We start from the raw sequence: 6,523 nt of genomic DNA, 5'->3' as shown, positions 1-6,523 counted from the left end.
CATCTTTGGGGATCCATGAAGATGAGCATGCCTAAAGAAAGAGGAAAAATGAATATAAATGACTTGATTCAAAATGAATAATTCATACAATTTCAGGTGAAAATGTCAGTGACCAATCCAATCCTGACATGGTGACAATGTCACAGTGACCAATCCAATCCTGACATGGTGACAATGTCACAGTGACCAATCCAATCCTGACATGGTGACAATGTCACAGTGTCCAATCCAATCCTGACATGGTGACAATGTCACAGTGACCAATCCAATCCTGACACTGTGACAATGTCACAGTGTCCAATCCAATCCTGACATGGTGACAATGTCACAGTGTCCAATCCAATCCTGACATGGTGACAATGTCACAGTGACCAATCAACCTGACACTGTGACAATGTCAAGTGACTGACATGGTGAAAATGTCACAGTGTCCAATTTGACAATGTGAAGTATCATCCAAACTGTATGTGTTCATTTGTGGTATATCATCCATAGGGTTGCAAAATTCCTATAATTTACACCAAAATGTCCAGGTATTCTGGAAATCTTGGCCTAAAGGCTCCAGAAATCAGAAGGGAGTGAGCAGAAAATCCAGAATCTTCAAACCAACATTTGTGGAAAACCAAAGCAGCTGTGGGAAAGTTACTGGAATTTTACGCTTTTAATCATCCACCATTCAGTGATAATTCCAGGAACAGAGATAAATAACAACGACGAAGCCAGAGGTGTTAGTGAAAATGTCACTGAACGGGCTTTCATCTCACCTCCCCAAAGCCTGTGCTAATGTTTACTATCGTCTATCAATGAAAACATCTAAATATCAGGGAAACATTCTAAAGATAAATATGAGGAAGTCATGTAAGAATCAGGATATTTTCTAACTATCAGGGAAAAGCGAGTGGCGCTCTGGATGTATAGCGTCCATTTTATGGGCTCCTGACCACTAATGCTAGTTAGAGTGTAGAGATGTACTTTCACATTTTTTGTACCCAGGACAGTTCAACCAATTACGTCAATGAGCCTGCTGTCTGATCAAAAAAAATTATTGAGTCATGGTTTGTAGCAATTATTGCCGCCTTTGTGTTTCGCCAACTGCACGATCACGCTAGCAGCGAGTAGATATGTCCTTGTTCAATAGAGCCATTGGACTTGTCTCAACAATGTTCCTATCTGCCAGGACAACGCAGGATATATCTAGGTTGACTCATTTCCCTTGTCGTTGTAAAGACTACAGCCTGACGGGAGCCATACTTCCTTGTTCCTCGAAGGCAGGCTTTTCAAAACGGGGGCTGTACATGATCAAAAGTATGTGGACACATACTTGTCAAACATCTCATTCCAAAATCATTGGCATTAATATGGAGCTGGTCTTCCTTTCACAGCTATAACAGCCTTCCCTCTTCTGGGAATGCTTTCCACTAGATGTTGGAACATTGCTGTGGGACTTGCTTCCATTCAGCCAAAAGAGCCAGTCAAGTTCTTCCACACCGATCTCGACAAACCATTTCTGGAAAGCACCAAATCATCTAGAATGTCATTGTATGCTGTAGCATTAAGACATCCCTCCACTGGAACTAAGGGCCCTAGCCCAAACCGTGAAAAACAGCCCCAGACCATTATTTCTCCTCCACCAAACTTTACAGTTGGCACTATGCATTGGGGCAGGTAGCGTTTTCCCTGGCATCCGCCAAACCCAGATTTGTCCATCGGACTGCCAGATGGTAAAGCGTGATTCATCACTCCAGAGAACGTGTTTCCACTCTTCTATAGTCCAATTACAGTGAGCTTTACACCACTCCAGCAGATGCTTGGCATTGTGCAAGGTGATCTTAGGCTTGTGTGCGGCTGCTTGTCCATGGAATCCCATTTCATGAAGCTCCCGACGAACAGTTTTTATACTGACGTTGCTTCCAGGGGCAGTTTGGAACTCTGTATTGAGGACAGGACAGACGATTTTTACGTGCCATGCCCTTCAGCACCTGGCGGTCCCGTTCTGTGAGCTTGTGTGGCCTACCACTTCACGGCTGAGCCGTTTTTGCTCCAAGACGTTTCCACCTCACAATAACAGAACTTACAGTTGACTTGTTGGAAAGCTGGCATCCAATAACAATGCCACGTTGAAAGTCACTGAGCTCTTCAGTAATACCATTCTACTGCCGATGTTTGTCTATGGAGATTGCATGGCTGTGTGCTCGATTTTATACACCTGTCAGCAACGGGAGAGGCTGAAATAGCCGTATCCACTCATTTGAAAGGGTGTCGACATACTTTTGTATATATAGTGTATGTACACTACCTTGCAAAAGTATTCATCCCCCTTTGTGTTTTTCCTATTTTGTTTCATTACAACCTGTAATTTAAATAGATTTTTATTTGGATTTCATGGAATGGACACAAAATAGTCCAAATTGGTGAAGTTCATAGAAGTCCATGAGAAACAGACTCCGGGATGCTGGCCTTCTAGGCAGAGTTGCAAAGAAAAAGCCGGATCTCAGACTGGCCAATAAAAAGAAAAGATTAAGATGGGAAAAATAGTGATGGTTGCTGATAATGGGCCTCTGAACGCCTACGTAGATATTCCATAAGAAATCAGTTTCCAGCTACAAATAGTCATTTACAATATTAAAAATGTCTATACTGCATTTCTGATTAATCTTTTGTGATTTTAATGGACAAAAAAAAGTGTTTTTCTTTCACAAACAAGGACATTTCTAAGTGACCCCAAACTTTTGAACAGTAGTACACACACACACACACACACACACACACACACAGAATAATAGTTAAGATATCAAAACTATGAAATAACACATATGGAATCATGTGGTAAACCCAAAAAGTGTTAAATCAAAATATATGTTATATTTGAAATTCTTCAAAGTAGCCACCCTTTGCCTTGATGTCAGCTTTGCACACTCTAGGCATTCTCTGAACCAGCTTCATGAGGTAGACACCTGGAATGCATTTAAATTAACTGGTGTGCCTTGTTAAAAGTGAATTTGTGGAATTTCTTTCCTTCATGCGTTTGAGACAATCAGTTGTGTTGTGACAAGGTAGGGGTGGTATACAGAAGATGTTTTATACCAAACAGGACTAAGTCCATATTATGGCAAGAACAGCTCAAATAAGCAAAGAGAAACAACAGTCCATCGTTACTTTAAGGCATGTGTAATACCCTTGTGAAAACCAAGTATTGAGTTTATTTGTTATAATTAATTGGTATTAGATTTAAAAGGTGATTCAATTGTTCCTGTATTGTAATGTTGTTAATACATTTATTTTGAAGAAAGATTTATTTAATGTACAAGTGAATAGGTTGGTTTACTTTTAAGTTTCCACCAATAAGGTTGCGTGTTAAGCTGTGGCCAATGGGAGTTGACCTGGTTAACAGGAGGCCTGGGAAAAGAGAGGGAGAGACACGTGGAGAAAAGGATGGATGTCACCGTTGGTGAAGCAGAATTATAACAGAAACCGATCAAAATAGAACAAAACCCATACCTACCGAGTTTTGAAGGGAAATACCAATTTTATTTTATAAGAGAGTCGTTATAATTTTTTGTTAAGAAAGACTTAGTAAAGACTGAAGCTACCGTATCATCATGGAAGTATTTGACAGCCTTGAGGTTAGCCTAGAATCGTGTGACACAGAGAGAAAAGTGCTTGGGGAAGATTAACGAGTTCATGTTCCCATGGGATATCGGTTACTGCTAAAGAGTACTGTCTGCATTGATAGCTCTGCTTGCTGTGGATCTTGTGAGGAAACCTGCACAGAACTGCCACACTTCGCCGAGGGACCACGAGTAGTGCGTAACCACAACGGTGAGGTGCTTCTGGACTTGATGTGTGTCGTCATTTTTTTGGGAGCTCCAACGCGCGCCAACAGGTTAAACAAGCTTGAAATAATTTGGACATGGGTTGTGCACGATTATGTTTATTTCTTTTGATGTGGTGCTTTGAAAATGTAATAATACACATCTTGAACCTTATATATGTTTCCTTGGTGGAGTCATTACCTGTTTCAATTTAATTTAATACATGGGAAAGTATATCCAACAACAAAAACCTATAATCATTTCATCTGACGTTAATACCCTATTTGTCATCACCCTAGATAGTTTACAATAGGGATTGTTATTGGAGAGGTCCTTCTCACCTCACATCCCATGCTGTTGAGATACTCTACGTAAGTTAATATCGTGAGTCAAATTCGATCCTGGTGAGAGGGTTACACATGAAAGTCAGACAATGCGGAACATTTCTAAAACTTTTAAAGTTTCTTCAAGTGCAGTCGCAAACACCATCAAGCGGTATGATGAAACTGGCTTTCATGAGGACCGCCACAGGAAAGGGAGACCCGGAGTTACTTCTGCTGCAGAGGATAAGTTCATTAGAGTTAACTGCACCTCAGATTGCAGCCCAAATAAATGCTTCATAATTCAAGTAACAGACACATCTCAACATCAACTGTTCAGAGGAGTCTGCATGAATCAGGCTTTCATGGTCGAATTGCTGCAAAGAAAGAACTACTAAAGGACACCAATAATAATAAGAGACTTGTTTAGGCCAAGAAACACAAGCAATGGTCATTAGACCGGTGGAAATCTGTGCTTTGGTCTGATTAGTCCAAATGTGAGATTTTTGGCTCCAACCGCCGTGTCTTTGTGAGATGCAGAGTAGGTGAACGGATGATCTCCGCATGTGTAGTTCCCACCATGAAGCATGGAGGAGGAGATGTGAGGGTGCTTTGCTGGTGACACTGTCTGTGATTTATTTAGAATTCAAGGCCCACTTAACCAGCATGGCTGCCACAGCATTCTGCTGCGTTACGCCATCCCATCTGGTTTGGACTTAGTGGGACTATCATTTGTTTTTCAAAGGACAATGACCCAACACACCTCCAGGCTATGTAAGGGTTATTTGACAAGAAGAAGTGATGGAGTGCTGCATCAAATTACCTGGCCTCCACAATCACCCAACCTCAAACCAATTGAGATGTTTTGAGATGAGTTGGAGTGAGTGAAGGAGAGTGAAGAGTGAAGGAATGGCAGCCAACAAGTGCTCAGCATATGTGGGAACTCCAAGACTGTTGGAAAAACATTCCAGGTGAAGCTGGTTGAGAAAATGCCAAGAGTGTGAAAAGCTGTCATCAAGGCAAAAGGTGGCTACTTTGAAGAATCTAAAATATATTTTGATTTGTTGAATACTTTTTTGGTTACTACATGATTCCATATGTGTTACATCATAGTTTTGATGTCACTATTATTCTACAATGTAGAACATAGTAAAAATACAGAAAATCACTTGAATTAGTAGGTGTGTCCAAACTTTTGACTGGTACTGTATATCTCACCCATCTACACACAAACCACATAATGACAATGTTAAAAACATGTTCTTAAACATTTTTGCAAATGTATTGAAAATACAGACATATTTAACTTACATATATATTCACACCCCTGAGTCAATACTTAGTAGGAACACCTTTGACAGCAATTACAGCTCTGAATGTTTCTGGGTAAGTTTCTAAGGGTTAGCATACCTGGATTGTACAATATTTGCAAGCTCTGTCAAGTTGGTTGTCGATCATTGCTAGACAGCCAGATTTAAAGTCTTGCCATAGACTTAAGCCGATTTAAGTCAAAACTAACTAGGCCACTATATTTAGACTTGTGTTTTAGGTTATTGTCCTGCTGAAATATGAATTTGTCTCCCAGTGTCTGTTGGAAAGCAGTCTGAAACAGGTTTTCCTGTAGGATTTTGCTTGTGCTTAGCTCTATTCTGTTTATTTTTAACTCCCTAGTGCTTGCTGATAAAAAGCAAACCCATAACATGATGCAGCCACCACCATGTTTGAAAATATGAAAGGAAAGGGGGAAACCTAGTCAGTTTTACAACAAACCATTCAACTGAAATCTATCTTCCCCATTTAACCCAACGCCCCTAATCAGAGAGGTGAGGAGGGCTGCCTTAATGGACATCCCGGGGAACAGTGCGTTAACCACCTTGCTCAGGAGCAGAACGACAGATTTGTACCTTGTCAGCTCAGGGATTTGATCCAGGAGGAGTGGTACACAGTGATCTGTTGTACTGGATTTGCCCCAAACATAACACTTTGTATTCAGGACAAAGTTAATTTCTATGCCACATTTTTGTCTGTTTTACTTTTGTGCCATAGGAATTTAGCCTAGAAAGTTGATTCTAACATGTTGTGACTTGTTTTCACTGTCGCTATGGGTTATTGTGTGTACATGGGTGAGAAAATACATATATTTGGGTATGAATCATTTCTGAAGGCACTGTATGTGTTGGGCTTTATAGATTGTCCAACACATTGGGCTTAAACTGAGATTATTCTTGACAGAGTGATGTATATTTTTCTAGGCCTAAATTGTTCCTTGACTAGCACCATTCATTCCCACTGTCGATAATTCTAATGTTGCAACTTTTAATAGTAACTGTATCCACTGGTGGGAGAGAGCCAACATCTTTTTTTTGCAGCAGTGTTGCCTGCCGATTGATT

This window comes from Oncorhynchus masou, chromosome 21 (assembly GCF_036934945.1).
Source record: "Oncorhynchus masou masou isolate Uvic2021 chromosome 21, UVic_Omas_1.1, whole genome shotgun sequence".
Classification (NCBI taxonomy): domain Eukaryota; kingdom Metazoa; phylum Chordata; class Actinopteri; order Salmoniformes; family Salmonidae; genus Oncorhynchus; species Oncorhynchus masou.
Note: the sequence above shows the minus strand (reverse complement) of the source record.